This window comes from Myotis lucifugus, unplaced genomic scaffold (genome assembly GCF_000147115.1).
Source record: "Myotis lucifugus unplaced genomic scaffold, Myoluc2.0 scaffold_7, whole genome shotgun sequence".
NCBI classification, from domain to species: domain Eukaryota; kingdom Metazoa; phylum Chordata; class Mammalia; order Chiroptera; family Vespertilionidae; genus Myotis; species Myotis lucifugus.
In genome coordinates, this window is record NW_005871055.1 from 5,582,662 (window position 1) to 5,605,507 (window position 22,846).

At 37.5% G+C, this 22,846-nt stretch overlaps 1 non-coding gene across 1 annotated transcript; it reads right to left on the reverse strand.

The window, feature by feature from the left end:
* Positions 1–21,176: 21,176 nt before the first annotated feature.
* LOC111824675 lies at positions 21,177–21,337 on the reverse strand. Its single transcript, XR_002827767.1, has one exon. It is a non-coding gene; the product is annotated as a U1 spliceosomal RNA (small nuclear RNA).
* Between the last annotated feature and the right edge of the window lie 1,509 nt (positions 21,338–22,846).

Consider the following 22,846-nt stretch of genomic DNA (forward strand, 5'->3'; position numbering starts at 1 on the left):
CTCAGGACACTTTGGTTGTTTCTGTATCTTGGCCAAGTTAATAATACATGTGTTTTTTTGGTTTTGTTTTTAGTTTTTCAGTTATATACCCAGGAGAGGGATTGCTGGGCCATATGGTAGCTCTATTCTTAATTTTAGGAATTGCCAGACTGTTTTCCACAGTGGCTGTATTTATTTGTTTGTTTGTTTGTTTTTATTGATTTCAGAGAGAAAGGGAAAGGGAGAGATTAAAACATCAATGATGAGAGAGAATCATTAATCGGCTGCCTCCTGCACGCCTCCCACTGAGGATGAAGTCCGCAACCCAGGAATATGCCTTGACCAGGAATCAACTGTGACCTCCTGGTTCATAGGTTGACACCCAATCACTGAGCCACACTGGCAGTGCAATAGTGGCTGTATTTTTTAAAACTCTCTTGGAAATTAATAAGTGTCCATTTAATGCTTTTGAATGCATTTAATGCAGAAGATACACTGCACACACACACTAATTGCATATAGCCTTTCTTCTACATGAAAAGGATAAAAGACTTTTTCCTCTATTTGAACCAATGTAAATGTTACAGATTCTTCTACAGTCCACCTTTTCTGATGTGAATGTGTTAATTTGGAGAATTTTCTTACAACTTAAATCATTTCTAACTTCTGCTACAAAACTGAAGTGATATTGAAAAAAGAAATAATTTGTTAACTTATTTTTTTAAAGTCCATAATCATATACCCCTTTAAATCTCCCCAGATGATATCTAATATTTTTTTAATATATTTTATTGATTTTCCACAGAGAGGAAGGGAGAGAGAGAGAGTTAGAAACATCGATGAGAGAGAAACATTGATCAGCTGCCTCCTGCACATCCCCTACTGGGGACGTGCCTGCAACCCAGGTACATGCCCTTGACCGGAATCGAACCTGGGACCTTTCAGTCCACAGGCCGACGCTCTATCCACTGAGCCAAACCGGTTTCGGCTCTAATATTTATTCAATGCCTACTCCATGCTACACATTGTTCTAAATGTTTTAAGTGTTTCATCTCACTTGAGCCTCACAGTTGTATAAAGTAGGAACTATAATTACTCCATTTTACAAATGAGGAAAGTGAGGTGCAGAGAGGTTGAAGTTTACAACTTGTCAAGAAGTGGGGCTAATGCCTAGCCAGTGTGGCTCAGGAACCAAGAGGTCACTGGTTCAATTCCGGGTTAGGGTGCATGCCCAGCAGGGGGCGTGCAGGAGGCAGCCGCTCTCATGGATGTTTTATATCTCTATTCCTTTCCCTTCCTCTCTCTCTAAAAATCAGTGAAAACTTATTAAGAAGAGGGGCTAAGGGTGCAGATCCCTGCAATGCAACCACCCTTCACAGCTGCCTCCAAGACATATTGTTAAATCAGTCTCCTGCCAATTCTACCTCCCAAGTTAAAATTCTACAGAATACTCATTTTAATTTTTCTAATTAGACATCTTCAAAGAATCTAGGAGCAGCATTTTCTCCTGATGCAGAGATATTCTAAGAAAGAATGTACATTTTAGAAACTATACTGTGGCCATGTAGGAATTGGACATAAATGAACAGAAGAACAATTTGATAAGTTGGATGATCCTTCATTGATCAAAAACAGATGAATGCTTGAAAAAAAAATGCATTAGTCACATAATTGAAGAAAGCTGTCTATACAAGACAAGATAAATGTTTTTCCATTTTAGCAATTAGCTTTTATTGAACATGAGAGCCTGTAGAATAGAGGCAATAATAACCTAATCTTTCCAACATGTTCTAAGGACCAATTTGTACTAGTATTTACACATCTTTTTGAATAGTTAGTTATAGAAATAAACACATTTCTGATATTTGTTTGTATAATAATTTTTATAAGATCTTCATCTTTTTACCATACATGAACCCAAACCAAGTCAAGGAATACAAATCATAATTCCAAATTATAGCAGCCAATATTTCTTTGTATTTAAAGATTAGGTTCCCGAATACTTAGGCATATTGCAGTCTCAAAGCTCAAGGAAACAGGAATGGCTGTTGAAGTCACTCCTTAGTATGGAATTTTCCTTTGGTCATTCATCTCCCTCTGCTCTGATTTATTTTATATATATATATATATATATATATATATATATATATATACACACACATATATATATATTCTTTATATATATATATATGTTCATTTATTCATATAAATATATATATTTAAATTCTTTATTGTTTAAAGTATTACATATGTATCCTTCCCCCCGCCATTGACCTCTTCCCAGCCTCTGCCACCCCCTAGCACATGCCCTCACCCATGTAATGTCTGTGTCCATTGGTTATGCTCATATGTATGCATAAAAGTTCTTTGGTTGATCTCTAACCCACCCCCCCTCAACCCTCCCCAGCCTTCCCTCTGAGGTTTGATGGTCTGTTCGATGCATCTGTGTCTCTGGATCTATTTTTGTTCATCAGTTTTTGTTGTTCATTATATTCCACAAATAAGTGAGATCATGTGATATTTATCTTTCTCTGACTGGCTTATTTCACTTAGCATAATGCTCTCCATGGTCCATCCATGCTGTTGCAAATGGTAAGAATTCTTTGTTTTTTAAAGCAGCATAGTATTCCATTGTGTAGATGTACCACTGGCTTTTAATCTACTCATCTGCTGATGGGCACTTAGGCTATTTCCAAATCTTAGCTATTGTAAATTGTGCTGCTATGAACATAGGGGTGCATATATCCTTTCTGATTGGCGTTACTAGTTTCTTGGGATATATTCCTTGAAGTGGGGTTACTGGGTCAAATGAGAGTTCCATTTTTAAGTTTGTGAGGAAACTCCATACTGTTTTCCATAGTGGCTGCACCAGTCTGCATTCCCACCAGCAGTGCAAGAGGGTTTCTTTTTCTCTGCATCCTCATTAGCACTTGTCATTTGTTGATTTGTTGATGATAGCCATTCTGACAGGTGTGAGATGGTACCTAATTGTCATTTTGATTTCATCTCTTGGATGATTAGTGATTTTGAGCATGTTTTCATGTCTCTTGGCCTTCTGTATGTCCACTTTCAAAAAGTGTCTATATAGGTCCTTTGCCCATTTTTTTTATTGGATTGTTTATCTTCCTTTTATTAAGTTGTATGAGTTCCCTGTAAATTTTGGAGATAAAACCCTTATCAGATATAACATTGGCAAATATGTTCTCCCATGCAGTGGTCTCTCTTGTTTTGTTGATGGTTTCTTTTGCTGTGCAGAAGTTTTTTATTTTGATGTAGTCCCATTTGTTTATATTCTCCTTAGTTTCCATTGTCCTAGGGTGCTGAATCGGTAAAGATATTACTATGAGATATGTCTGACATTTTGCTGCCTATGGAATCTTCTAATATTTTTATGGTTTCCCATCTTATGTTTAAGTCCTTTATCCAGTTTGAATTTATTTTTGTGTATGGTGTAAGTTGGTGGTCTAGTTTCATTTTTTTGCATGTATCTGTTCAATTTTCCCAACACCATTTATTGAAGAGACTGTCTTGACTCCATTATATGCTCTTGCCTCCTTTGTCCAATATTAATTGAGCATAATTGATTTATCTTTAAGGAGAAGAAAATTAATAAAATAGGTTTTAGTAACTTATACTTAAATTGACATTTCCAGACAATTTCATTGTAGAAGAAAAACAGGAAATTATTAATCTTAAGAGACAAAATCTTTTCTGATTTTAATACTTTTTTAAAAAGAAGAAAAGAAAATCTTACCTATATGCAATCTAAATTGGAGTCAGAAGCACAAGATAAAATCCTGTTAATATCATGACCACATATCATTAAAGGACATAGTACTGTTTACATATGGAAGGTGTTTACAAAACCTTTCTATATGAATGATAAAGTTAGACTGATTAATGAGCAAATGGTGGAATTTCAAAGAAAGGCATGATATGAAATTTAAAGAAAAAGCCCAACAAAATTGATTTGTTTTATTACATGTAATATATAAATACTTGTCAAAATCAAGAAAATTAAATATGTATACAGCTGACTCAGCCTTTTCATTGAGTTAAACATAAAGTTAACTGCAAAAATGCCAACAAAGCTTCCTGTCAAAAATTGGAAGAGAAGATCCAAAAGAAAGTACTTTCTTTTTTTAAATTTATTTATTGATTTGAGAGAGAGAGAGAGAGAGAGAGAGAGAGAGAGAGAGAATCATCAATTTGTTGTTCCACTTATTCATGCATTCATTGGTTGATTCTTGTGTGTGCCCTGACAGGATGGAACCCGCAACCTTGGTATATGGGGAAATGCTCTAACCAACCAAGCTGCCTGGCCAGGGCAAGAAGGTGCTTCCTTGCCCCAGTTATTTGTAGATAGGAATGAGGTCACATGATAATGCCATCTTTAATGTTTCTAAAGAGTTTCTAAACACCCTCTTTATTCAAGTCATAACTGACATACAAAAAGGGTTAATTACCCAATTTTGAGTAAAATGGAGTAATACTTTATATTGCCCCAAGTTAATCCCAAATTATTTGATAAATGACATACCTACCAATAATTATTTTAAACACAAATAGATTAAATACTCCAATGAACAGTTAAGAAAAAATACCTATACTTATGCTGCCTAGAAGAGACCCTCTTCAGACCAAAAGACACACACAGACTGAAAGTAAAGAGATGGAATGGAAATGAAAAAATAAAAGCTTGGGTAGCAATACACATATCAGGCAAAATAAACTTTATAAAAAGGCTATAACACGAGGCAAAGAAAGATCCAGCAATTTCACTTCTGGCTATTTATCTGAAGAAACTCAAAACATTAATTCAAAAACACACATGCATCCTTATGGTTATTGCTGCATTATTTATAAAGGCCAATATATGGAAGCTACCTAAGTTCATCAATAGACAAATGGGCAAAGAAGATGTGCATATGTATAATGGAATATTACTCTGCCATAAAGCAGAATGAAATCTTGCCATTTGCAACAACATGGATAGGCCTATATGGTATTATACTAAGGGAAATAAGTCATAGAAAGAAAAACATATGCCATGTGTATTCACTTATATGTGGAATCTAAAAAACAAAATAAAGGAATAAACAAAGCAGGAACAAAATCATAGATACAAAGAATAATTTGATGGTTGCCAAATGGGAAGGGGGTTGGGAGGATGAGTGAGAAGAGGAAAGGGATTTTGATGTGCAAATTGCCAGTTATAAAAAATGTCACAGGAATGTATAGTACAGCATAGAGAGTATAGTCAATAATCCTCCTATATAATAAAAGCCTAATATGCTAAGTGTCCAGTCGACTGGTCGACTGTTCAACCAATCAAAGCATAATATGCGAATGATATGCTAAGGCCATTCAACCGCTCACTATGATGTGCACGACCACCAGGGGGCAAATAGTCGACCGATTGACCAGTTGCTATGACGTGCACTGACCACCGGGGGCAGATGCTCTGACCGGTAGGTTAGCTTGCAGCTGGGGTCCGGCTGATCATGACTGAGCGAGATGGGCCAAACATGCCCTGGAGCCCTCCCACAGTCTCTCCCCGGCTGGCCAAACTCCCACATCCCTCCCTGGCCCCGATTATGCACCAGTGGGGTCCCTCAGCCTGGCCTGGGGTGCCCTCTTGCAATCCAGGACCCCTCAGGGGATGTCGGAGAGCCAGTTGCAGCCTGATCCTGCGGGCCAGGCCAAGGGACCCCACTGGTACACGAATTTGTTCACCGGGCCTCTAGTATTATAATAACTATGTATGTGTTATAAGGATACTAGACTTTTTGGAGTGATCACTTTTAAGTTATATAAATATCTAATCACTATGCTGTATACCTGAAACTAATATATCATTGCATTTTCACTGTAACTGAAAAATAAAAAATATTGTAAAAATGTATTTGTATTTCCATTGTAACTTCCTCTTAAACCCATGAGTTGTTTATAAGAGTATTTTATTTATTTTAGTTGTGACCCTGATTTCTGTTTTACAGATAAAGAAACTGAAGTCCAGAAAAGTTAAGTGTTTTGCTCAAAATTGTATGACTACTGCAAGCCTGAGAGTGGTCTCCTGACTACTACTCCACTTTGCCTTTTCAATTTATTAATTCACATTTTTCCCTATCAGAAAGCTTTCTGAAATTAAATCAACCAAAATTATTTTTGATTCACACCATTTATTACACATTTTTAAAATATTAGCCTAAGCCTTTTTCTAAATTTATTCAGGCAATATTTTCTTTGACTTTCTTATGCAGACAGCATTTATTAATTTACAGCTATATCATTTGGCATAGCACATATTAGGTGTCAATAAAGTTTATTGAGGAAATTTTTTGCTTAATGAATGTTTAAAGAATATTGTTAGTGCCACCTATCTGTATATATAAAACCCTAATATGCAAATAGACCGAACGGTGGAACAACCGAACAACTGGTTGCTATAATGTGCACTGACCACCAGGGGGCGAGCGTGGAACATGGCAGGCATTGGCAGCAAGTGGCAGAGCGCAAAACATGGCGGACATCAGCCATGGCAGGATGGTGGAGCAGGTGAGCGGGGACGCCAGACCAAGGTGGGGCGCCAGTCGCTGTCATTGGGGCGAGCCTCTGATGGTTACTGAAAATTCTTTGCTCCCGCACACCACAGTCCCACTGGGCACTCACATCTGCTGCCAGCACTGGCCCCACTCGAACTGGCTGCCAGCGCCGGAGCCGCCACTTGCAACCGCTGCCGGCGCCCAGCGCCAGCCCCAATCGCTCAGTGCCATCAGTGGATGTGAGTGGCGGCTGCCAGCCCCGATCACCCCTGAGGGCTTCTCCACCTCCCCCTGCTCCTGAGGGGCAATCGGGCTGGCAGCCGCTGCTCGCACCTGCTGCCAGCAATGGCCCGACTTGCATCCACAGTCAGCACCAGAGCTGCCACTCACACCTACTGCTTGCGCCTGGCGCTGGTTCCGATTGCTTGGCACCGTCAGCAGGTGGGAGTGTTGGCTGCTGGCCCCAATCACCCCTGAGGGCTTCTCCACCTCCCCTTGCTCCTGAGGGGTGATCGGGCAGCAGCTACCACTCACACCCACTGATGGCACCGGCCCACTCGCACCTGCTGCTGGCACCAGCCCCAATTGCTCCACACCATCAGCGGGTGCGAGCAGGGCTGGCACCGTCAGTGTGTGGTAGCAGCAGCAGTGGGAGCGGGGCCACTGGCAGACAGGGAATTGGGGGCCATGGCGGGAGGGTCTGGGCAGGGGCACAGAGGATGGGCTGAGACCCGCCCCCGTGTCCACCACAACCTCACAGCCCACAGTTACTTCCAAGGTGCACAAATTCGTGCACTCGGCCCCTAGTGTGCTTATAAGCCACAATCTTCTCTAAGGCTCTTATCTGAGCTCTTTCCTCCCAGGTCTTTCTAGCCCAGAGGTTTGGCCCATTCCCCCCTAGCTATAACTAGGAAGTGGGAGATATTTCTGAAGCAAAGTGAGGATCAAGCTCTAGTGAACACAAGATACTTTGCTAGAGGTTAAATACTACCACATTCTCTTCTTGTTCTTGAGAATAATGTTTGGTCCAGGACAGGGTGGGGAATTGGACAGTTCTGCCATTACCACTTTTACTATGTCCTCACTAAAGCTTGCAAAGGAAATCTAATGTCATAACCTGCAATACCAAATTAAGAATATTATACTTACAGCTAATGAGCTCTTTTTTGCATATTTTCTCTAAGCATCTTTTAAAAATGTAACTATTTTCCTTTTATTATTTAATAAAACTACATTTATCTTACCAATATAATTTGACACTGCACATCAACCATTGTTTTCTTGGTATTTAAATATTATACATTATGCCTTTGCTAAAGAAGATCTTTTTATTATTTTATACATTTATCAAAGTAGCTTAATTCTTCTTGTGCTAGTTCCTAATTTTTCCCTTGAACATCCTCCTCCATAACTTGTAGGATTTGCAAATTAGTAATTGGAATGATCATTCTTCCATCCTCAAGTGTTGGATTGCTTACTTTTTCCCTTCAGTTTTGTGTTTTCTCCTTGTTCTCTATAATCATTACTTTATATAGAAGGGACTAGAGGCCCAGTGCACGAGATTCATGCACTGGAACGGGGAGGGTCCCTCAGCTGGGCCTAAGCCAGCAGTCAGACATTCCTCTCACAGTCCAGGGCTCTCGCAGTCCAGGACCCCTCACTCCTTACCACCCACCTACAGCAGAGGCGGGAGAGGCTCCCACCACTGCTGCTGGGCTTGCCAGCTGTGAACCCGGCTTCTGGCTGAGTGGCACTCCCCTTGTGGGAGCACACTGACCACCAGGGGGCAGCTCCTGCATTGAGCATCTGCCCCCTGGTGGTCAGTGCACATCATGCGACTGGTCGTTTAGCTGTTTGGTCAATTTGCATATTATTCTTTTATTATATAGGAAGGATGTGTATGGTGGTTACAAAGAATGCTTTTATGATATGAAGAAGTACTCACAATATAAAGTTTAGTAAAAAAAAATAGAAGTAAAGCAGGATTCAAAATTGCATATACAGTGTGAACTCAACTTAATGAATATTTACATGATTTTTCAGACTAAAATTTTTTTTTTTACTATACCAAATTAAATATTGTCAGTCATCACTCTGGGTGGTGAGATTGAGTGATTTAAAACAAACAAACAAAAACCCACTTCTGTGTATTTTTCATGTTTTCTACAATAGATATGTATTATTTTTTGCTAGACCAGTGTCAGTGTCAAAACTCAGAACTGAGGCCAAAGGGACAATTTTGCTGAAGGGCTTCTCTTGCTTCCATGGCTGTCCATCATACGAAAACTTGCCTTGCAGCAGCTGGATCCTGTGGACAGCTGGTAGGTATGTGTGGAGTACATAGAGTGTGGGGGTTGGGGTGAAGAGGAGAAATCCAAGGGAGAGATCTGACAGTCTGATCGCCAGAGCTATCTTAGTCTGTGGTTAAAAGCAGTGCTCTCTCACTTAGAATAGAATGGAAATAACATCTAGATCTAGATGGAACTGAATATCTGTTATCTATACAATTCAATTCACTCTCCACTAGAGGTTCATATCTCTGAATGAGGATATTTGAGCAAGTTCTTGTGTTTTAATTGAGATTAATAGTGTAGTATTTCATATATTTTTCATCATCCCTTTGCCTCAATTTTCTCAATCATTAAAGGCCTAAAAGAATATTGTCCCACTATCTCATTGAAGTGTCCTGAGGATTTAGAAATAAATATTCCCTATTTACTCTGCCACTTAGAATGTGACTTTTTGCCACAAATTATGTTGCCTTTCTAGGTTAGAAAGATGTGTGTGTGTGTGTGTGTGTGTGTGTGTGTGCACGCACGCATGTGTGCATACCCTTTTCTTTTCCTTTGAACTCTCCAGACTTTATTCCATTATTCTTCTTTCTGTAAATGAGACAGAAGAACTGAACTCTTGTCATCTTGAAAGGTTTGCTTAATGACCATCCCAGGTGAACATATATAGTTTTAGCTGAGAAGCATGACTGATGTGACCATATAGGCCTATAAGACTTCCTCATTTATCAAATATTAAAGAGTCATTTCATAAAATGGCTTTTCAAGTCACTTTTCAATAGAATCAAAGCCTGAGCAATTATAAGAAAAGCAAAAGACCCCTTGGTTTTGTTTTGTTTTTCTTTATTGAAGGGTCATCTAACCACTTGGGAGACCTGACATAATAACCTATGTGATTTTTTCCTCCAAGCTAAATTTTCTCACACGGAACTAAAATTGATACCATTTCCCATGGCAAATAAACATAAAGAAAAGACATTTTCAAGGGGCTATTTTATAAGAGCTAATATCTGGAGCTCAGTTCTTGTGCATTGAATCATATTCCCTCATATCCAGCCTCAGGCTTCTCACAACTTTTTGGATTAATAGACTGAACAGCTGACTAAAGTTGAGGTAATACAGTTTTGATAATGCATAATTCTTATATGATCCCCCTTATCATCATGTCTAAACTGGCAACCAATTTAGTTTGGCACAATTTATGACTTCACACACCAATTGGTAGAACATAAAACTATTGTAATATATTTCATATATGAGGGTGGAAAGATTAATGACTGATAAAATAACAAGGTAATAGTTAAGGTCTACAATATATACTGTGGGCCTTTTTTATTTGTAGTCATTACATTTGATGTTTGCACATTACTAACATTGTGGTGCCTTTCATGTGCATAGCTTTGAGGAGGGAGCAATGAATCTGTTCTATTGTGGGGATATGAAGTTGTTTTCTAACCACTAAACTATGACCCAATAAAGCCAGCATCCCAAACAGGATTAGAACTGAATCCCATTTCAGCCTTCCATCTTGAATAGCTCACCCACCAACAAAGAACTGGCATATGTCGACTGTTCTAAAAGTCTGGCAAGTCTCCACTAGCTGCACATATGGAGAAGGGTCATTCTCCCCAAAGATTGCTCTCTTATCCTTAATGGGGATGGCTTAGGGTACTTCACTTTGCAGCCTATTGTAAAGACAAAGAGCATTCCATTCCCACATTGTACGTTGGTTTTAAAACACAGGTGCTTGCCTTTTAAACAATTTAGATGTTTGGTTAATTGTGTTTATTATTCTAGTATGTGAAGAGTCTGGTATGTAAGGATGAGCTTTAAGAATGAGATTATTTAGGATTCCTGGGCACACCAGATATTGGCAGCAAGTCATTTTCTATGGAGATGTTTGCTTGATGTTTAAAACATACACAACCTAGCATCTTTGGTAACATAGAAGAATAAGAGTTTCTCATTCAATTTAAATGATGATTGTTTTTAATGACAAGAGGAAAAAAAGTCAATAGGAAACTCAGTTTGAAATCAGACCTTTTTTTTCCCCAATATAAGAATTGAAGTTTTCTCACTTAACTTTTGGGATTGCTCCTCTCTTTTTGGACAATTTTGTAATTCATTTCCAGTATAGATGTCTATTGCCTTCAAGGCTTTCACAGAAAATTTAATCTTTAGCAATGAAAAGAAAGAATCCCACAGGGAAAGTCAGGGGAAAGAGAGAGAAGGGAGGGACTAGCCAAGTTGAAGGAGTTCAATTTGAATTTAAAAAATCCTTTAGTTGTGCCAAAGATGTGAAATTATCAAAGACACAGAGATCTTACACAGTGAAAACAGAGGTAAACCTCGGCCTTGCAGGAAACCCATTCCCTCTTCAGTACTCAAAATTGTGATGTCAGTACTATCCTTGAGAAAGAATATTACTCTTACTTTTTGGAAACCTGGTGTGGTTATATTTGCTCCTAGCAATGTGCTGAGATGGTTGAATACTAAGTTGCCCTAAATTGTTTCTGGTTTTAACTAAAATTGTTTGTCCACAATACCTACTGTTTTACAAATATATTCTCAGTGAATCTCATTTCAGCATTTATTTCCACTTACCTTCTTCTTTGACTGTTTCAGGTAAAGTTTTTGATTGTAAGCAGCAGTTAGTGCCTCTGTAAACTTAAGCAAGAAAGGAATTTATTTGGCAAATTGGGGAAGCTCAAAGGATTGAGGGCTGATGACCCAGTGTAACCACACTCAAGAGACCACATAATACTGTTAACTATCCTGTAATCCAACCCTGGCCTAGCTTTTTTCCACCTCCATGTAATCTTCCTTACATTCCCTCCTTAATTTCAAATGCCTAAAAAAGCTGCAAAATTGTCATTCTCTGGACCATTTGAGATCTTGCTCCCTGGTATACATCAACAGTTTGGCTCAAATAAACTCATAAAAATTACAGGTTTGGATGTTTCTTATGTTGACAGCTGTATGGCATTTTGTTGTAGCAGCTTGAGTGGACTAAGACAATGACACTCACACCACATAAATTAAATATAGATACGGATTGATTAAGGGAAATATTCACATTCTCTAGAAGCCAGAGTGAAGTCACTGGAGACATGTGATTGACAACCTGGGTGTTCAGGGGAAACTGCCCCATCTCTCACTTATCCAAAGAGGATTTCATTAAAAAGAAAATATTTCCACGTTTGTTTAAGAAAGAGAAGACAGATTGATTTGCTTGGTGGAGAAGTGTCAATTGTAGGATTTTGTATGAAGAATATTTTGGAGATTAAAATAGTGTATTTTAATGCTATAAGCACTGAATAAATTAGTCTTTGAGCAGTAATTGAAGAGATAGAGATTTTTTTTAAAAGACAATCCAAGAAACTCCAATTTCAGAAAAAAATGTGCTTAGATTTTACAGCAAAGATTATTGCAAACCAGTATCTTATTTCCCATTCTTTACTAAAAGTACTCCAATTTTTTATAGTTTGTCACACTGCTTCTCAGCTAAAAGGCTAAATTTCTTCGTTGCCTTATATCTAGGTGAAGCCATGTGACCAGGTGATGAGAAGAAAGTAGAGGAGTTATCTAGTACTTCTGAAAAGTCTCCTAAAATGGAGGGGCACTTTCTTACTCTGATAGAAAGAGCCTGGGTCCATGATACTTGCTGCCTTTATAAAGGGTGTCCCAAAATTCACACAAGAAGTAATTTTGATAGAAAACACAGGTTTATAATGAAAAATTGTAAATGTTTTATTGATTCATAAAGTATACAGTATAGGGTTATGTATGGAATAGCATATCAGGTAAATAGCCTCCACAGCTTTGCTGGCACATACACACTCTTTTGTTGAAATTTTCCATGACCGTTTTGCATAAATGTGGCTGAATTTCGATGAGGCTCATTTTCATCTTTATGGCTTGGTTAATCGACAAAATTGTCGCATTTGGGGTTCAGAAAATCCGTGAATGATTGTTGAAAAACAAATGCATCCACAACATGTCACTGTTTGGTGCGGATTTTGGGCTGGAGGCATCATCGGATCATTCTTCTTCGAAAATGCAGCTGCTCAGGCAATAACAAAAGAGTGAGTATGTGCCAGCAAAGCTGTGGAGGTCATTTACCCGATATCTATTACATACATAACCCTATACTGTATACTTTATGAATCAATAAAAAATTTACAATTTTTAATTATAAACCTGTATTTTCTATCAAAATTACTTCTTGCGTGAATTTTGGGACACCCTTTACAAGCCTTGGACTGCCTATCTCCAGACTTCTTCCATGTAAGCAGGAAATAAACTATGTAAAGCCACTGACATGGGGGGATTTTCTTTTAGCATATGTTCAAATTTAAACATAAGTGTATATGCTTGATATATGCTAAATTTTATGGAGGTTATATAATAAACAGACCATGTAATCTTTTTATTCTAGAAGTTTACATTGTGTTGATCTTTATATTTACTAAAACTTTTAAGGAGAAGTAGCTGGGAACCAGATCACATGGGATCTTCTGGACCATTGTAAAGACATTGGATTTTATTCTACATGTAATTTTGGTGGCATGTTTGACTTACTTTGTAAAAGATCAGGTTTTTGACATCTGGCATAGTAAACTGAATAATTTGAACAAACACTCCCATAGAGAACAACAACAACAAAAACCATGGACAAAATATTAAAAAAAAAAATCCTTGAAGGCATTAGGGAACCAACAAGTCAATTAAGAATTACAGAGCCAAGTTCAGATATAAGCATGACAGAGGAACTTTTCCTGTAGAGCTCTTTACCAATTTTAGAAGTGGCTGAGAGGTTGAGAGACTAAGTGGTGTTTTTGACAGGCTTGTGAAGCTGAAGAAAAAAAATGGAAATCACAAAAGGGTGGGAGGTTAACTGGTAAACTGTTCAGGCTTTGAGTTAATACTCCAACAGGCTGACTATAGTAGTAAGGGTAAACTGAGAGTCAGCTGGCCTTCACAGGAACTGAGTCCCAGTTTCAAATGTTCTTAATCATGAAACTGAATTGCTTATAGCAGCAAATTTGATGCCTATAGAAGCAAATTTCTCTAAAAATGTCTGTCACCCAAAATAGCCAAGTACACAAGGTGGAGAACATGAATGGAAGCCTAGATAAACAAGAGAAAATATAAACAAACCCACTGGACTCCATTTAGCACAGACTTAAAAATAGCTGTATTTAATATGTCAAGATTATAAAAGACAAGACTGAGATTTTACAAGTGAACTGGAAACCTAAAAATAAGTCAAGTAGAAATTTTATAACTGAAAAATAATGCAGCAACTAAAATTTAAGTATTTAATGGAAGAGATAAAAACACATTAGATAAAGCTAAAAAGAGAATTAGTGAACTGGAAGATGAAGCAGAAGAAAATATCTTGAATGGAGAGATAAGGGTATGGAAAATGCAGAACAGAGGATAAGAGCCATAGAGCATGCAGGGAGACAGTCCAAGATATATGTAATTAGAGCACCAACAAGAAAGAGAAAGAGAATGAGGCAAAAGACATATTTGAAAAGACAATGGCTAAGAATTTTATAAAATGTATGAAAGACATCAAAACACAGATTCATTTTTTTTAATTTATTCTGAACCCACGCAGAATAAATAAAAGAATTTCACATCCATTCATCATAGTAAAACCAAAGACAAAATTCATTAAATCAGGAGCAACAAATTTTAGCAACAAAAATTAGACTTATAGTTAACTTCTTCATAGACTATGAAAGCCAGAAAAAAAGGAATAATTAATACATAATCTTGGAATAAAATAACTGTCAACCTAGAATCATATACCAAATAAAATATTTTTCAAAAATGAAGCTGAAATAAATATCCACACAAGCAAATATTGATAAATTTTATATTAGCAGATTCACAGTAAAGAAAACACAAAGGATATTTTTTAGACAGAAGGAAAATGATCTTTCTGGTGGAAGCCCAAAGATGCAGAACATAATAAAGAGCAATGAGAAGGTAAATATATGGATAAATATAAATAAATATTGACTATAAAAATAACAATTTCTTGTGAAGTTTTCAATAAATATGAAATTAAAATATAGTGATGACATATAAGTCGGGAGAAAAACAAATGGAGTTTAAAGGTTCTAAAACTTTTACATTCTCTTGTAAGAGGGTAAAAATACCAATTAACATTAGACTTTGATACATTAATATTGTAATCTCTGCAGTAAAAGAATAATAAAAGAATATATAACAAAAACTAATAAAGAAAATAATTAGAATATTAATAATAAAATCAGAAGATGGCAAAAAATGAGAGAAAATAGAACAGAAGAAACAAATAGAAAGCAAATATGATGGAAGATATAAACCAAAATATATTAATAATTATATTAAATATAAGTTAGCTAAATGTTCTAATTAAAATTGTCAAACTGGATAAGAAAACAAAATCCAATTACATGTTGCTTACAAGCATAAGATACAGAAAGGTTGAGAGTACGATAGTGGAAAATGATATGCATGCAAATTATTTTAAAGAATTATTCTGGCTGTCAGAGGGTAATAAATCAGAACTATGGGCAAAAAAAACCAACCCCCCAAAAACGGTAACCCAGACAGAAGCCTGAGATTTATTTCAAGTGGGAAGTAACAGAGGTCAAGAGGTTGCAATAGCTTAGATGCACTATAAAGTGCACTTAGGTGCAGTTAAGCACTATAGAAAGACTATAAGTATAAAAGTAAAAAAGGTATTCCTAAAAATGCTAGTTGCAAGAATTCCTGTCTCTCCTACCATATTTTCCCCTTTGTTACCTGTGTGCTATTTGTTATTAGGGTCACATTAAGGATAAAAGAGTCCTGGCAATGTGGCAGAGAACTCCTAATACACACAAAGGAGCCCCACAGGATGTAAGAAACCCTCGGTTAGAGGTCATCCTACTTCACTTTACTATTCAAATCTGTCATAGATTGCAGTCATTGTAGGGGTGTTTCTTGACATGCTAAAAGGTCAAATTTTAATTTAATGATATTCTTTCTGAAAGATCTGTAATTTTTCAGTTTCAGAAATATTGGCTTGCAGATCCCTGAAATAATAGAACTATTCTTTAATATTCGTTGTTCATAATCCCAGCAACATGAATGTAGATATCTATAGTGAATGCTTAGCTCTCAATTATCAGCATAGAATGGAGAACATATTAAGTTATTAATAAGATAGTTATCAGATGGAGAAAAGGTGAGGAGAAAAATAAATTCTACTTATGTTTCTGGTCACATTATTAAAATATCAAATTTGCTGGTTTATGACATCTTTATTAGCTCATCTATACTAATAAAAGGGTAATATGCTAATTAGACTGGACATCTTTTGGACAAGCCTTCCGGATGTCCTTTCTGACAAAGCCGGGCTCGGGCGGAGCTGTCCCCGGTCCCAGGCACCTGCGGCCAGCCCAGGTGAAGCCGGCCTGGGTCCCAGGTGCCTGTGGCCAGCCAGAGGGAGGAAAGCCCGGATCACAGGTGCCTGCTGCTGGCCAGAGGAGGGAAGCCTGGGTCCCAGTGTGGGGGCCAAGGCAGAGGCAATTAGGGGCTATCAGGCCAGCAGGGGAGCAGTTAGGGGCTATCAGGCCAGCAGGGGAGCAGTTAGGGGCGATCAGACCAGCAGGAAGCAGTTAAGGGCAATCAGGCCCGCAGGCTGAGGTGGTTAGGGGTGATCAGGTTGGCAGGGGAGCAGTTAGGGGCGATCAGGCAGGCAGGCAGAGGGCTTAGGGGTGATCAGGCAAGCAGGCAGGTGAGCAGTTAGGAGCCAGCAGTCCCGGATTGCGAGAGGGATGTCCTGGATTGGAGAGGGTGCAGGCTGGGCTGAGGGACCCCCCCACCCCCACGCATGAATTTTGTGCATCGGGCCTCTAGTCTATATATTTAAAAGGCTAATATGCAAAGTGTTCCCTCGGAGTTCGACCGGGAGACCGGGAGTTCGCTCACTCGCTATGACATGCACTGACCACCAGGGGGCTGCACGGAACAAAGGAAGGCCCCAGCCGGCAGCCAGCAGCCAGGGAAGGGAGGCCCTGGCCAGCAGCTGGAAGGCCCCAATTGGCCTTGATTGCCGGCCAGGCCTAGGGACCATACCGTGCATGAATTTTGTGCACCGGGCCTCTAGTTTGTTATATAATCTAGAAGAGAAAACATGTGACACATTCAGAGATGCTTTAAGCATTATTGTGTAATTGACACTACTTGCTTATCCTCTCATTCTGAACACCAAAGTCTTGATTACAAAGATATTAAGTCAATTAGTCAAGGTACCTTTCTACTAAACAACATATAAAGGGATTCTTTTTCTGTTTTTTGTTTTTTTTTTTAAGAACACAGCCTCTTTATTTCTTCTTGAGACATAACTGTTCATTTTGGATGAGGAGGAGCCAAGTACTAAAGACAATGGCTAGCTCTTCCATTTGTTCCAATGAATTTCAATGGAGGAAGAGGAAATAAGACCTGGACTGTTTTTGGTCTATTATGAATATTCAGCTTATCACTGTGGTACATTTACACAACAGAATATTCTTTGGCCCTGAAAAAGAAGGAAATCTGACCTTTTGCGACTGCATGGATGGACCTAGAGCAGTGGTTCTCAACCTTCCTAATGCCGCAACCCTTTAATACAGTTCCTCATGTTGTGGTGACCCCAACCATAAAATTATTGTCGTTGCTACTTCATAACTGTAATTTTTCTACTGTTATGAATCATAATGTAAATATCTAATATGCAGGATGTATTTTCATTGTTACAAATTGAACATAATTAAAGCATAGTGATTAATCACAAAAACAATATGTAATTATATATGTGTTTTCCAATGGTCTTAGGCGACTCCTGTGAAAGGGTCGTTCGACCCCCAAAGGGGTCGTGACCCACAGGTTGAGAACCGCTGACCTAGAGAGTATTATGCTAAGTGAAATAAGCCAGTCAGAGAAAGACAAATACCACATGATCTTACTTTTATATGGAATCTAATGAACAAAATAAACTGACAAACACAATAGAAACAGAGGCATGGGTACATAGAACAAACTGACAGCTGTCAAAGGGAAGGGGATCTGGATGAAAAATAGTGAAAAAATTTATATATAAAAAGCCCACAACAGAGCCTGGCTCCAGGGTTCTTACGCAGAGGGGGCCACCATGTGCCTCCAGCAAGGAATTCTTGAGTTAGGATTCAAGATCACTGAGAATTGAAAAAAGAACCCAAACTGTGGGATGAACTAAGTATAAATATTTATTATGGAAACCATAATGAAATGTTTTATTAATTGATTTTAGAGAGATTCTTGTATGTACCCTGACAGTGGATGGGGCCAGGGATGGAAACCATAATTAAAATACATCCATGCAAGAGTTTTGGTGAAATACCCAATAGTCTTCATTTATTTTATCAGTTAGAAAATTTTTGGTTAACAGTTAGCAGAAAATCCTGATTTAGGTTTAAACATAAGGAAACATTTCTCATAAATGGAAGTATAAAGGTAGGACAGGATTAAAAATTGGTTGATTTAGTTATTCAGTAATGTCATCAAATACTGACGTTCCTTCCATTCATCCACTCTGCCAACTTCAGAGTATAGGTTTGGTTGAGTATATTCCCAATGAAAGAAGGAAGTTCATTTCTTTTTCTTTCACAAGAGTGAGGAAACCTTTCCTAGACCTCACCCCACCCTCCAGACTTTTCTCACTAGGTAACATGTCCATTCCTAAACTTATTGGCAAGGTAAAGGGGATTACCACAATTAGTCTAGATTGTTCATCTGATGGGTAGAATGGCACTGCTGACAGAGGAAACTTTTTCACCTGATTTTACCCATGTCCTATGCTTCCTTTGCTTCTATCATTCCTGTTTCTCCATCCATTTCAAACTGGCCCATGCTAAATGTTTTCTGTCTGATATGATATCTGTGGAACATTCTCACTCTTTTCATTTCTTTGTCTGCAGTTATTTAAAAATACAAATTTTAGATGAGAGAGTATCTTCATCAATTTGATTTCTGTACTTCGCTGCTTCTGTTCCTATTAGCTATTAAAAAGATTTGTGCTGCACTACACTTCAAGGAAAGTCTTTTGCCTTCTCTGCAAAAACAGGCCTACAGCATCTGCCTTTAAAAATAAAATTCTCTTTGCCTTGATGTGGAATTTGGAAGAAAGGATAAATCTCAAGCATCTACTTCATTATTTCTCCCAAAGAATGTTGTGTGTGTGTGTGTGTGTGTGTGTGTGTGTTTTGTATACCACTAGCAAATGTACTCCTTGGCCTCAGTAAATGTAGCTAAAACTAACCAGTGTCTGAGGTTTTGTTGATTAACTGTTTTATATCCACTATGTGTGAATCTTAAAGGCTAAGTGGCTATGTTTTAAATTGTCTCAATACATTAAAATTCTATAAGAAAGATTATCAATTATAGGACTTGAAAGCCAATGGGTCAAATTAGAATTATTTTGGTCTAATTATGAATGAATTTTGTCTAAAAATGAAAAATAATATTTTTATTATTTAATAATAAATAACAAAATAATATTTTTGTCAAATTAAATAAGCTGAAAGTGGACTTTTTCTTATATGCTTGTATTTTAATTTAATATAATGTTACATCTATAAGAAATCAGTTAATAAGAACATATCCTAATATTATGAATTAGAATATTAACCTCCTCAAGGAAACAAATTTTCCCTAAAAACTTCTAGTGTGAATTTAGGTGTGAGGAAAGGCAGAAAAGCTTCTTAGCTCAGAATAAATCAGGAGTTTCTTTATTATTATTCCTTTCCACTACTACGGTCTGTCGTCATTATTCCATTGTCATTGTTTCCTTCTGCAGAATAAACAACAACAAAAAACAACAGTGCTTCCTTGTAGGCCCTCAGGGAACTAGGTTTAATTAACGTCTAAAAAGCACACATGAGGAATACTAAACCAAGTGGTTTATCCTAATGGGTGTATCACCAGTAGTTGAAAGAGAGAAGGAAAAAGTTGAATATGAAAAGTAAAGGAATTAGGAAACATTAAACCTAATGATCAGTTATCAACTGCAAGCAGGAATAGGGTTCTTTGGGCACCGCTTGGTGGGAAGGGGCGTAAGGCCTTGTGGGCCATTAGACTACTGTTCTGGAAAATCCAAAGTAAACATTCTGTAGATGTTGCTATAGAAAAAGTGAGAGGTCATCACATGTAATTGAATGAGTCCTGCATAGATAGCCGTAAAATCATGAACCAAAAGCTTTTGCACTTGCGTCATGTGCTTGTGCCAGGCAGCATTTCATGTCACTCGGACACCTGAGGCAATCTAGGGAGACAGTCATCTTGTGTGTCACCTGCCGTATTTCTGGAAATGTCTTCTTGTCCTCTTCTTTATCAGAGGCTATAAATCGTTTTTTAAAATTTGTACCTTGTGCAATTGTCTTTTTATTCTTTGCTTTCTCTTTGTCTTTCTAATTGTTTTCTACTCCACACAGAAGTTAAGCCTCAGAATTAATTTATCATACATAACATCCATTAGTGGGATTACCACTTGACAACTGCCAATTTTTCAACAATGTTCCCCAATCTGTTAATTGAAAAGTTGGCAGCCCTTATATTTGAAGTCGTAGTATTGAACTCAAGGAAGATGCAATTATTAGATGAAATTTCTGAACCATAAAAGGTACATATTCAGTATTACTTTCATATTTAATCATTGGTATCCAGTGCATACTAGAGAGTCCTGGGAACTTAGTTATGGGTCCTTTTTTGGATTTGACCTTCTTATTTTAAGAACTGTCCCAACCTGTAGTTGGCAACTTTTCATTGGCAACATATTTTTGTCTACTATCCAAGACTTTGTTACCATGAGATTTCAGCAAGCAGATATATTTAAATTAACAAAGATATTAATAAGCAAGAAAGTAGTAAGTAATAAAGGGCAAGATAAGTTAATACTCAGTTTATAAGAAATTATTTAATATGAAGATTGAACTGCACTTTAATTGTTCCTGAAGTATCCTAAGCAATAGTATTTGGCTTGGGAGGGAGAGCATAGAAATAGGACTGAGATTGAAACGCAAGGGTAAGTGTTAGTGTTGCTCACCTAAATATCCCTTATCCCTCCTGAAAGCCAAGGAAATAAAGGTTTTCAAAGGGAACATGAGGGTTTTAAATGTTCTATTTTGCATTACAATTTCTCATCTCTCACTTCATTGTTGATATTTTAAAAATTAACACGGCTCATATGAAATAGCCTTTCACAAATTATTTACCCCATGAGGGAAGAGAATATTCCTAGTTCATACAAATGTACACCTTATAACAACTGATTTATTATCATATGTCTTAAGGACATTCACAGTGTCAGCAAATATCAACACTCCCCCACTACCACAAATTATGCAGTCAAGTTTCCCACATTTGGAGAAATTTCAGCTGTCAGCACATCTGAAATGCAATGGATAAGCCTCACCCTGGGAAAACCACCTTCATGATTATGGTATCTCCCCTGCCAGGTAATATCAACAAAACATTGATGCAAGAATAACAAATAATGAAATTCTGTTGAATTTGCCTAAGATTCTTAATAATCTACCTGAATTTGCCCTAACCGGTTTGGCTCAGTGATAGAGCGCCGGCCTGCGGACTGAAAAGTCCCAGGTTCAATTCCGGTCAAGGGCATGTACCTTGGTTGCAGGCGCATCCCCAGTGGGGGGTGTGCAGGAGGCAGCTGATTGATGTTTCTCTCATCAATGTTTCTAACTCTCTATCCTTCTCTCTTCCTCTGCAAAAAATCAATAAAATATATATTTTTAAAAAATCTACCTGAATTCAATTTAGAATGATGGTTAGAAGGAAGATAATATTATCCCTCCTTTTACTTTAAATCTGTGAAAAAAATCTTATAAAGTTATTTATAAAAATTATAAAATTATGAAATCTTGTGACCATTTTAAGCAATCAAGAGCAATGAACACTATTCCTATATTTCTACTTACTTCCTGTATCCACCAGAGACTAAAAGTCTCTAAGAGTCTAAACAAGAACCAAGAAAATACCATGAGACATAAATGTCATCAGTGATAGATTAGTGATTCTCATAAATACAAGATTTTCATTGATGTGCAAGGGACTCTTCTATTTATGTCTGTGAATTTGAAAACTCAAAGTTGACAGAACAGTGTGACTTGTCAAAGTTAAGTAGCTTAATTTTCATTGGTTTCATCTTTAGTTTTTTAGACTAGGACTTATTTTATAATGTAATGAAGTCTTTCTAATAAAATAATTGGCCCTAATGCCCTGGCTGAGTGGCTCAGTTGGTTGAAGTGACGTCCAGTACACCAAAGGTTGCAGGTTTGATTCCTGGTCAGGGCACATATCCAGGTTGTGGATTTGATCTCCGGTCCGGGCACAAACAAGAAGTAACCAATTGAAGTTTCTCTCTCACATTGATGTTTCTCTCTCTCCTCTCTCTCCCTCCCTCTCTAAAAACCAATTTAAAAAAACATATCCTTGGGCGAGGATTAAAAAACATTAAAAAAATAATTGGCTCTAACAAATTACATACAAAATCAAAGCCTTTATTTTTAAAAAAACTACAAGCAAATGGTTACTATTTTTCCCCCCACTTAAATTATACCACAGGAAAGAGAAAAGAGTATCTCTTTGTTTACAAAATAAATTGCTCCCTGATCCCCAGGAAAAAAGTGAAGCTGGATATAGGCAATGCCAGGGATAGCCAGGCTCAGTTTGTAACTGAGATACAAAAATCTTGGCTTATAGTTCTAGTTCCAGCATTGACCTATCTCATAAGAATCTTACCCCGCCTGTCTCCATCTCAGTCAGTGGGGTTATTTTCATTTATTCAGATGTAGTGGCATAAGCTGAAGTCCTGGAAGCACCAAACAGAAACCATGGCAACCTTGAGCAATGGCAAGATTAACATGTCTTGAGCAAAAATGGAACTCCTCCTTTCAGCTTTTAGCCCTGAGAGAAAATATTTACATCTTGGATTTTGATCCTATGAATGTA